Source organism: Aedes albopictus, chromosome 2 (genome assembly GCF_035046485.1).
Source record: "Aedes albopictus strain Foshan chromosome 2, AalbF5, whole genome shotgun sequence".
NCBI classification, from domain to species: Eukaryota; Metazoa; Arthropoda; class Insecta; order Diptera; family Culicidae; genus Aedes; species Aedes albopictus.
In genome coordinates this window covers 264,817,539-264,829,585 of record NC_085137.1, presented here as the reverse complement: position 1 = coordinate 264,829,585, position 12,047 = coordinate 264,817,539, and the positions used below count along the sequence as shown (strand labels likewise).

At 37.0% G+C, this 12,047-nt stretch overlaps 2 long non-coding RNA genes across 3 annotated transcripts in view; one reads left to right on the top strand and one right to left on the bottom strand.

Annotated features, from left to right (window-relative positions):
• Window positions 1–12,047, bottom strand: part of LOC134288062 (uncharacterized) — a 56,851-nt gene that overhangs the window by 24,774 nt on the left and 20,030 nt on the right. The gene's annotated exons all lie outside the window — the stretch shown is intronic.
• Window positions 2,174–10,183, top strand: LOC134288061 (uncharacterized). The gene is made up of 3 exons (XR_009997734.1): window positions 2,174–6,754; window positions 6,827–9,098; window positions 9,719–10,183. It is a non-coding gene; the product is annotated as an uncharacterized LOC134288061 (long non-coding RNA).

The following is a 12,047-nucleotide window of genomic DNA, read 5'->3' as shown; positions in this document are numbered from 1 at the left end:
ACAATATAGGCACCTCGAAATCTTCACCAATTTAGCTGAAAATTTGACCAGAAATTTGTTTTAGCATTAGAATTAAGATGTGGGGGTGACTGGCTGAATTCGAGAAATTTCAATTTTTATGAAGATGTCTAATGGACAGGAACGATATGCGGAGATTTTATGCAACTGTCAATGGCGCGCGGCACAAGACTGCGCCAGTGCCCGCCATGTGCAATGACCGGGAAGGAAATTTGCTGACAGACAAAACAATGGTGGCAGCCAGGTGGAAGGAGCACTTCGAAGATTTGTTGAATGGTAGCAGCGAAGGAGCACCCAGGAACAGGATTAACATAATGGATGACAGTCAAGCAGTGGAACCACCAACACTGGATGAGGTTAAAAAGGCCCTTAAGGAGCTGAAAAACAGCAAGGCTGCTGGGAAGGACGAGATCCCGGTCGAACTTCTTAAGCACGGAAGCGAGCAGCTACATCAATCAATCCATCAGATTATTATAAAGATTTGGGAGGATGAAGAATTGAAAAAGGTTGGATGGCCTCATATGCCCAATCTACAAGAAAGGGCACAGACTGGAGTGTGCCAATTACAGAGGGATTACCCTTTTAAATTCGGCGTATAAGATACTGTCGCGTGTCCTGTTCAATAGACTGCGACCTCTTGAGGAGTCCTTCGTCGGCGAATACCAGGCTGGTTTTCGTGAGGGCCGATCAACGACGGACCAAATGTTTACCCTGCGGATGATCCTAGATAAATTTCGGGAATATAACATGCAGACTCACCATCTGTTCATTGATTTTAAAGCAGTGTACGATTCAGTGAAAAGAAATGAGCTTTGGCAGATAATGTCAGAACATTGTTTTCCGGCGAAACTTATTAGGCTGATACGCGCAACGCTGGATGGATCAAAATCAAGTATTCGGATCGCGGACGAAGTGTCTACGTCGTTTGTGACCTTGGATGGATTGAAGCAGGGGGATGCTCTTTCAAATTTATTGTTCAACATTGCACTCGAAGGAGCGATTAGGAGGTCAGGCGTGCAGAGGAATGGCTCTATCATCACACGGTCGCACATGCTCCTCGATTTTGCGGACGATATTGATCTCATCGGCATCGATCGTAGGGCAGTGGAGGAAGCTTATGCTCCTCTGAAGAGAGAGACAGCGAGGATAGGCTTGACGATTAACTCTACCAAGACGAAGTACATGATAACGGGTAGAGACAGAAGCAGGCCTAGTGGTGTTAGTGCTGAGGTAGTGATTGATGGGGAAGTGTTTGAAGTTGTTGAAGAATTTGTTTATCTTGGAACACTTGTGACATGTGACAATGACGTTTCCCGTGAAGTGAAAAGGCGTATTGCATCTGCGAATAGGGCCTTTTACGGATTGCGTAGCCAGCTTAGGTCCCGTAACTTGCAAACGCAAACAAAATTCGCTCTGTATAAGACGCTGATTCTTCCGGTTTGCCCTCTACGGTCACGAAGCGTGGACGTTAAAGGAGGTAGACCGAAAAGCTTTTGGAGTTTTTGAGCGCAAAGTGCTGCGGACAATTATTCTCGGTGGGAAAATGGAGTGTGGCGCAGACGCATGAATCACGAGTTGTACCAAGTGTACGAAGATGCGAATATTGTGAAACGTATAAAATACGGCAGACTTCAGTGGGCTGGACACGTAGTGCGAATGTCGGAAGAAAGAATAGCGAAAACAATATTCAGCAGAGAACCCGGTAGAGGTAGGCGACTTCGTGGGCGGCCGCGAACTCGCTGGCTGCACGCGGTTGAAGAAGATCTACGATCCCTACACGTTCGGGGAAACTGGAGGAACATCGCCCAAGACCGACGAAGATGGAGCTCTACTATACGCTCGGCATTGGAGTAAAGTTACTTTGTAGCCAACAAGGTATCAAGGTAGGTAGACTTTTAGTTCTGCCGAAATAAGTACAAGCTGAAATAATTACAATTACGATAAACATGCATGTGTTTCGGAAAATATCCGATTACACAATAAGGGGACTCACTAAACAGTTTAAATTGCTGCGTAAGCCATGATTTTCTGATTATTTGAAATGTTTCATGAAATTGCGAATGAAATAATCAAAGTTTGCCTTGGTGATCGCGACGTTTAATCGGAATAAACTTTAATAAGCAGTTTACGCTGTTAAGTGAATCCCCCTAATGATTTTTCCACATTCATAGCTGATGAAAATTGAGAAAAGGAACAAAACCACCGACGAACCGATGTGACAGCTAGAACAAACAAATTCAAATTTGTTGTCCACGACGCCATGATTAAAAATAGCCGAACACTACCGCCACCTCTATAACGGTTCGTGTTGGTTTGCTAGCTTGATTCCAAACCCCCGTGTGTTCATATAGGATGGGGTTCGCATATATGCTGTTTCGACAGAAGGGTTCGCTCGCTTTGCTGGTCGACCATTAAATTGAGGAAGGACAGTTTTGAAACACCACTGTCACGTTGGTTCGTCGGTGACAAAACTCCACAACAAGTCACAAGATTGAGATTGAATAGCTGTAAAATTCGAAGAATCGAGGAAGACAAATACTACTGGTTGTATGAGAAACGATATTCCTGGAGTTGTGATCCCAGGAACGCCATGCTGTCATAAAAGAAGAAGAAGAAGATTTGTATGCTTTTTAAAACAGAATTTTCACGATGTTATTTTGAGTAGAAATATTGTTATTTTTGTAACAATTTGGTACTAGAATAAAATCAAGGTAAGAATTTAAAATCCGCGTGAAACCAATTCAAAGAATAGAACCAAGATGAAAATATTAAATACAGTAACAGCGATAAGTAAGTTCGACTAGTAATGCTATATACAAAATGTTATTGTAAATTATATGTATATAATAAAAAGAAGGGAGAGAAAGTAGGATTCAGTTAGCATATCATTGATGTTATGAAAATACATGTCATTCTTATCCTAACAGCCGTCCTAGACACTACACTTACAAAACAGCTCAATATGATATGATGATTATCACGAGCAAACTTTAGATATTATGTTCAGTACTTTTACGTCGTATATGGTAGAAGCTGCAGTTTTGGCCAGCCCATGGCAATATCATCGACATAGATTTTATTAATGATAGATTTTAATTTTTATAATATGACTACAGCTGTTAAAACCTTCAAATTTGATCGAAAAATGATAGAAAAAAAAATCATTAAGAAACAAGCTCTTAAAAAAAGAAACCAAAGTTGAGAATATGGCCAAAACTAACATTGTGCTTCTATTTTGGCCAGTAGTAGTGTTACTTTATAGACTAAAATAAAGTATTTGCTTGATGTCTGCATTTTTGTACAAAATATAGATTGAAACCTTTAATATAATACAGGGTGCGTGCGATATTTTTGCACTAAATCATATCGTAATCATAAAAAACGTTTTAAAAATAATTCGACAATAGATCTATACTAAATGATTTTTTCGCGAACAATTGTGATTATTTCAATGATTTAGGAAGAAAAAAGTGGTGCTAATATCGATAACCTTTTTTGAACGATCCTGAGAACCGCTGCAAGTCCGTTTTAGTGTTGTTCTCTATATTTTGGTAAACAATTGTGTTATTTTAGGTAAAACTAGAATATTTTTTGTACGAGGAGCTCCAATGGAATCATCGTTATGTGTGGCATTCAAAAAATATCCCATAAATTTGAAAAAGAGGTTTCTAGATGACGAAAATGCGAACAACTTGAGTATACGTGTAGTGTCGGTAGCGGTTGTCTCAATTGGTTAAGAATAACACTACGGACCACCTGTTCCGGAGGTAAAAGTCCACTAAACAGAGAACCCCAATCCAAGGTGTCAGGCGACCCGTGTTGATGGATGAATGGTTGAGGGGGTTTAAAATATGCTCGATCTTTAACGGAGCCCGTAACGTAGGTAGATCGCCTTTATGTGTTGCGTTACGGTTCAAGATCTACCAAACCGAACTCTAGTGACATCCGGTTTGTCAAGTTGGGATAATGTGTTTTGGTAATAAGGATTCATGGCACAAAGTCCTTGTTACTGGTGACAGTTTCTTAAATTGCATGTATTCTGCCTTGCTGATATTTAAAGAATCGGACTTTGCCCACCCGAGACTACACTTGATGTTATGAAAACAAACATGCTTTACGTGTCTAATTGCGTACTAACCTATCAAGGACTGTTAAGATCTGGTAATCCAAAGACTCACGTGCATTCTTATTGTAGAACACATTCTCTAATTTGACAGAGTTTTGCTACTAGCCTAAAGTCCCGGGGTTTTCTTTGTTGTCCTGGGACTAAACTAGAAGCAAGACATGGATGGGGCTAGAATTCCGATGCATGGATAAATATCAGTACCACCGTTTTGTTTTTCTCAGAATTCAAATAGACTGTGTTTGGTTAGGGGCGCTCTTTCACTGGGATTTAAATCTCTATGATAACGGAACCTTTTCATCGCAATCGATTTCTTGCACCTCTGGGATAACAAAACAGGAACTGTACAGAAATTGATGCTTCATTGCCTCTCAATGACAATGGAGTAGTACGACATGCACTAAATACTAAGGATTCAGGCAATGCCACAAAAGATCTAAATACTGGTCGCAGTGGCTCACCCGAACAGGAAAAAAATGTCGTTCCATCTTAGAATTACAAAAATAAAAATGGTTTGTGAGTATCTTAATAGAAATTGAGGAGAAAGTGATAGTTGAAGCTTACGCTGTATCTTCTGAATATCAAAACGGAGAAGCTATTTCAATTTCCGTTTGGAATCAGCATAGACAACAATTTTCATTTTATTGCGTATCAAACCTGGCTATTAAATGTGTATCAGACTCATTGAGACACAAACATACACAATTGGCTATTGCCTAAAATTTAGTGCAAATTTCACCATGCTAGTTAATAGGTTTCACGAGATCATAATAAGTTGGTCTTCAAATACTTATGTTTTCAAATTTTATTTGTATTCTCGGTTAGTGCAAAGTATTTTATATGAGCCATTTCTCGAAACAACAACATTGATGATGATAAAGTTCAATATCCCTAGGGCATTATCTCATGTCAAACTTTCATTCACATTCCTTTTTTATTTGGCTAGTAAACAGGACTACTGCAGCATTTCCGATCGTCCTTTTTGTTGAAACTGTTATTATTTCTTTTAATAGATCATTGAAAGTGTAGTGCATTGAAGCAGCAGAATACAATCTACTGATTCTTGTTTAAATTGAAAGTGATATACAAAAGTAACTGTATTGTCATCTACTGTAATATTGGTTTGTATCTTTGACGGTTTTCATAAAAAAAAAAATGATTTAACTTCTGCACGCATTATTGTTTCGTTTTTTTCTCTTAATTAATTCAATGAAAAAGGAATGATTTGTGAAATAATTTCGAAAAAAAATACTGAAATAATTGTGTATTTTGAAGTCTTGTATTCCGCCAAACTATTGACCAATTACAGTGAATTTGTATGTTTTAGAAAGCTAGAAATTTCGTAAGGTTTGTCGAAAATATTTTGGTGACAACACAATTTTTTTCCAACTTTCCATTGTAATCTCTCAAACGTTTACGACGACTTTTAATTAATTAATGACATTGTTTCATATTTGACTGGCAAATGCTTTTGAATGAGAAGGATTCCAATTCTCATTTACAAAATAAATCATTGCAATATGTTTCATGTACCTGTCAAAAGAATTTAACTATTCAACTCACGACAGCAAATTCTACATATTCACCCTGATTATACCCACCACTGCTCGTGAACTTCAGCATAATATAAGATGGCAATTGTTTTTTTCATCGATTCCAAAACTGTTTGAATGTTTGTTTCTAGACATATGTTTTAGCTATAGAATTATCATATTATTTATGAAATCCATTTCAAAACTTATATGTTTACAAATTATAAAGAAATCTTTTCAAAATTCAATCTTTTTTTCAAGATTTGCCTAAGGAACAACGAAATAATTGTCTTTAAGCACACTTTTGTTTAACATGGCATATACTAACGTTTACACAATAAATTTCATCCATTAGTAGTTTCGAAATTATTCTCTTCTATGTTTTTCTTCTATGATCAGCCATACTTTTCTTATGCCACAGTATTTTCGTCGGTTTTCCATATATAGTGGATGGCTGATTGCTCTTTGTCACTTTCAATGAATCAAGGTGCGAACTTATTTTTTTTTAATAATCTTTATTAGTATCTCAATCAATTTTTACATTCTTCAACTTAATCTAGGTGTTCTGTGTATTATAACACACTATCATCCTAATTTTGTAATAGTTATTTATGCAACAAGTTGCAAAATGATGATTTTTTCAGCACGAGTTGTACGAGGCTTGCCGAGTTGGATAAATACGACGAGTGCTGAAAAAATCGAGTTTTGCAACGCGTTGCATACAAAGTTTTTTGTAATTGCAAAAATACCCGTATAGTATAATCTCTCTAGCCACACAAACGTGTATCAGCAGCAGCCACGTGCGAGCCTTTATGCGCGACAGGACGTAGTGCATAGTATTTTCTTTGATCAGGTAGGCTATGGTAGGCTAACTGTCGCAAGTTTTCAAGCTAGGTTCAAAAGTAGGCTAGTTTTCAAAAGTAGGTTCAGCTTCTGTTTCTACGCCTGATTGGCAGTTCAAATCAGAATGTGAGTCGTCCTGATTCGGATTCGAACTGCTCAGTGCATGTAGAAGCAGCAACTGTATCTACGGAAGTAGCGATACTTAACAAAAAGTGTGTGCTGGCAAAAGTGCCGAAAAGTACTACTTTTCAGCACTCTAAAGAGTGCCGAAAAGTACTACTTTTCGGCACCTTTGCTTAAGTGAAGAAAGGTAGGCCGTTTTAACATTGTTTCCGCGAGTGAAAAGTAGGGGAATTCGCAACGCAATTACAAAAAATAAATTTAAGCTATTATCAATACTAATTAATGACATATTACATTTCATTTGCTGTAGCAGTTAAGATTTTTTGCAGGCTTAACTTTTCACCTGCGTGCCAGAAATACATTTTTTTTAACTTATCCTAACCCTAACCTAACTTAAACTAATTATACAAAGAACTAATCGTAGCAATAGAAGACTGCAACGATTTTTGACGAAAGTTTGCAATGATTTTAGTTGACATCTGTTCCAATGTTTCAATATTATAAATTTGATGCAACTCATTAGTGCTATACCAGAGAGGCAATCATTTTCAAAATTTTATTTTGAATCCTCTGAAGAAGTTGCTTCTTTCTGGTATTGCAACAGCTTGACCATATTGGGACAGCGTACAACATGGTCGGTCTGAAAATTTGTTTATAAATCAAAAATTTGTTTTTGGGACAAAGTTTTGATTTTTTATTAATAAGTGGGTATAAACACTTAATGTATTTATTGAAGTTTGAATATTTTCTATGTGGTTTTTAAAAGTTAAGTTTTTATCTTGTAAGAGCACTAGATTCTTAACTTTTTCCGACCAATTTATTGGAGTTCCCCTAATAGTGACAACATGTCTACTTGAGGGTTTCAAATAAAGAGCTCTTGGCTTATGTGGGAATATGATAAGTTGAGTTTTGGAAGCATTTGGAGAATTCTTCCATTTTTGTAAATAAGAAGAAAAAATATCTACTTTGCAATCTACTACACTTTTTTGCAATCTACTACAAATGACACGCAAATTTAGCCCCTTGGCTGAGATACCTGTGTCATCTGCAAATAACGATTTTTGACATCCCTGTGACAAATCAGGTAAGTCGGAGGTAAAAATATTGTATAAGATTAGTCCCAGTATGCTGCCTTGTGGAACACCAGCTCTTACAGGTAATCTATCTGACTTGGAATTTTGATAGTTTACCTGAAGTGTTCGATCTGATAAATAGTTTTGAATAATTTTAATAATAAATAGTGGAAGATTAAAATGTTTGAATTTTACGATCAAGCTTTCGTGCCAAACACTACCGAATACTTTTTCTATGTCAAGAAGTGCTACGCCAGTGGAGTAACCTTCAGATTCATTGGAACGAATGAGATTCGTTACCCGTATAAGTTTATGAGTAGTCAAATATCCATGTCGGAATCCGAACTGCTCATTGACAAAAATGGATTCATCAATATGAATCATCATTCAAATTAAAATACGCTTTTCAAAGAGTTTAATGATAGATGACAGTAAGCTAATTGGACGATAATTAGAAGCTTCAAGGCTTCAAAATTGGAACAATTTTAGCATTTTTCCATTTTCCATATGCTAACTGAAAACATTTGTTAAATATATTAACTAAAAATGATAAGCAACTTTCTGGAAGTTTTTTTTTTATAAGAATATAGAAAATTCCGTCATCACCCGGAGCTTTCATATTCTTAAACTTCTTTATAATAGATCTCACTTCGTCCAAATCAGTGCCCAATGAATTGTCGAAAATGTTCTCATGATTGAGAATGTTTTCGAATTCGCGGGCAACCTGATGTTCTATTAGACTAGTGAGACCTATACTAAAATTATGCGCACTTTCAAACTATTTGGCAAGTTTTTGTGCTTTTTCAGAATTAGTTAATAATATTTTGTTATCCTCTTTCAGCGCAGGAATAGGCTTCTGAGGGTTTTTCAATTTTTTTGTCAATTTCCAAAACGGCTTAGAGGCTTAGGGGTTTAATTGAGAAACTTTATTTGAAAAATTATTGTTTCTCAATTCGATGAAACGTTTTTTATTTCCTTCTGGAGATCCTGCCAGATTACTTTCAAAGCAGGATCTCGAGTTCGTTGAAAGTGTCTTCTTCTCACGTTTTAAAGACAGATCAGAAGTTTCAGATCGTCGTCAATAATAACTGAGTCGAATTTGACTTCACACTTTGGTATTGATGCGCTTCTAGCTTCGACTATAGTACTAGTTAAGGGTATGCGGTATACCGAAAAGTTTCGCCAAATGCACCTCGAAACGAAATTCCGCGGAATTCTACGGAATTCAACCAGGCGAAATTTATGATTTTGAATTTCGTTTCGTTTCGTCAAATTCTAAAAATTTCGCCTTCAAAAAGTATATTTTGACGAAATTAAACGGAATTCCGCGGAATGTCTAATAAATTTCGAAAACAAGTTCATTGTGTAAATGCCTTTTTTGAAAGAGTTTAACCCTCTAATGCCCAAATTTTTGATTTTGATCTTAATATCATTTTTCGTCATCTAAAATCGATTTAAACATGTTTTGGAAGATGATTCTTTTTAATTCTCGATTTCGTGAATTTCAGTTTTTGATTTTTCTAATTTTTATTTTTGAACATCCTCACACTTTTATATTTTTCCTGGAAGCCAATTTGGGGAACGGATTTTTTGAGATGAAAACATTTTGAGATTTCATGATTATTGTTGAAATATATTTTTTTTTTAATTTTTACACAGAAAATTTTATTTTCCGTGTAATTTCAAGGAAAATAATTTAAGAGTGTATTCGATTCCCTTAAACTATTAAACAAGGATAGAATGATTTGGGAAAAATTTAAAATATGTTAATTGTAGCGATTCAATACAAAATAAACAATGACTTCTAAAAAGTGACTAAAACATCAATTTTTCAGTGATTTTCAAAAAATGTAAATACGCTTTATAATACACCAAAAACTATTTTGAGATATACAAAACAGTCCTAAATATCAGCCAAAAATATAAAAATTTTGATTTTCCACGAAACAAAAATTACAAAAATGATCAATCTATACCCCGTCTAAAGGCGGGATTGGGTATTAGAGGGTTAATTTTTAGTGGAACTCTTGAAAGGGTTTTGCCATTACATCTGTATGACCAGGGCTGGATGTACGGGTGGGATGGGGGTGGCCGGGGTTATTCGGGCTCCGGGCCCCCACATTTTAGGCCCCCCCTACAAAGACCTTTTTTGATTATTACACATCAACTTTATGTTTCATATTGCTCAAATACTGTTTGAAAACAATGAAATTTTTGTTTGCTCATCACCAAGGGACCTTCGCATCCGCTCGGGCCTCGGGCAAACCTTGATCCGGGCCTGTGTATGACGAAACGCTATTCACACGGAACTACAAATCAACCCAAATTTAAGTTGTTTTGACGCAATCCCGGTCTTCCGTGGAATTACTCAAATTTGCGTTAAACAGCGAAAGTGGTGAGTGAGTAGCTCTCGTTTGAGAGCGGCAAAAAAATTAACCCAATGGTAAGTTATTTTCACCCAACGGAGGCCTCAAATGACGCAAATTCAATCCAAATTTGGCTTCTTCCACGGAAGAGCAGCGGATGCGTCGGTGCTTCTCTCTTTGTTTTCGACAACATTGCGGTGGGACGAGGGAGAAAACAACCCAACTTCGAGTTAAATCTTTAAGCATTTTAGCCAAATTTGAGTTTTTAAAACTTATTCTTTGGGTTATAATATTTTTCCGTGCACGGTTAAGCTCTTATTCCTTCCGTTAATAAGAAATCCCGTAGAATTTTCTGGCCAAATTATACATGTATGATTCATAAAGCTATAACCCTAGGCTAGTCCGGAATCAAATGACCTGAAGGTAGAACACACTTTTTAAATTTTTTGGGATTTTTTTTGATCCCAGATCCTCGGTGAGAAGGGCATGCACATCAACCGCTTAACATGAAGAATCTTGAGTCCAGTTTTATCTGGTAGAATTGTTGACGTAATATCTAGAGATGATTGTATTTATATTTTTAGAATTTGCAGATTGCGGATCGAGTTTGCGAATGCTTTTTTTTCTGTTTGGGTGAGCCACTGCGACCAGTATTTAGATCTTTTGTGGCATTACCCGTATCCTTAGTATTTAGTGCATGTCGTACTACTCCATTGTCATTGAGAGGCAATGAAGCATCGATTTCTACACAGTTCCTGTTTTGTTATCCCAGAGGTGCAAGAAATAGATTGAGATAAAAAGGTCCCGTTTTCATAGAGATTTAAATCCCAGCGAAAGAGCGCCCCTAATCAAACACAATCTATTTGAATTCTGAGAAAAACAAAACGGTGGTACTGATATTTATCCATGCATCGGAACTCTAGCCCCATCCATGTCTTGCTTCTAGTTTAGTCCCAGGACAACAAAGAAAAACCCGGGACTTTAGGATAGTTGCAAAACTCTGTCAAATAAGAGAATGTGTTCTACAATAAGAATGCACGTGAGTCCTTGAATTACCAGAACTTAACAGTCCTTGATAGGTTAGTACGCAGTTAGATACGTAAAGCATGTTTGTTTTCCTGACATCAAGTGTAGTCTCGGGTGGGCAAAGTCCGATTCTTTAACTATCAGCAAGGCAGAATATATGCAATTTTAGAAACTGTCACCAGTAACAAGGACTTTGTACCATGAATCTATATTACCAAAACACGTTACCCCAACTTGACAAACCGGATGTCACTAGGGTTCGGTTTAGTAGATCTAGAACCGTAACGCAACACATAAAGGCGATCTACCTACGTTACGGGCTCCGTTAAAGATCGAGCATATTTTAAACCCCCTCAACCTTTCATCCATCAGCACGGGTCGCCTGACACCTTGGATTGGGGTTCCCTGTTTAGTGGACTTTTACCCCTGGAACAGGTGGTCCGTAGTGTTATTCTTAGCCAATTAATTACCTGCATCGGCTGTTTTCCTACTCTCCGCATCGACCAATGTGGCGCTAGCTTCTATGCGCGAAAAACCGCTAAAAGTAAATCGCAAAAATATTGTATGGCGAATAGCATCTAAAGGCACATTTCTCGAAGGGGAATGCATTATTCGAAAAAATATTTGGTAGTGGTTGTGCACCATGGCAACCACTATTATGCCTACCAAATATTTTTGTAAGAAGAGCTTTCTATTTTAAGTAATTCAAGTTTAGATGCTTTTCGCCATACAAAATAAAATGGATTTACTCCTGCTGATCAACTGTGGATGTGCGCCAAGCGGGTAGTCCATTGAGACAACCGCTACCGACACTACACAGCTATCTAGGCTGATTCGGATGCTTAAATGATTACCGCATATATTTCGTAAGCATTCTCTGTGAGTTTTACAGGGTATTTTCTGATAAATTCAATCATCTATCATTTCTTTGAAGGTTGTAGAT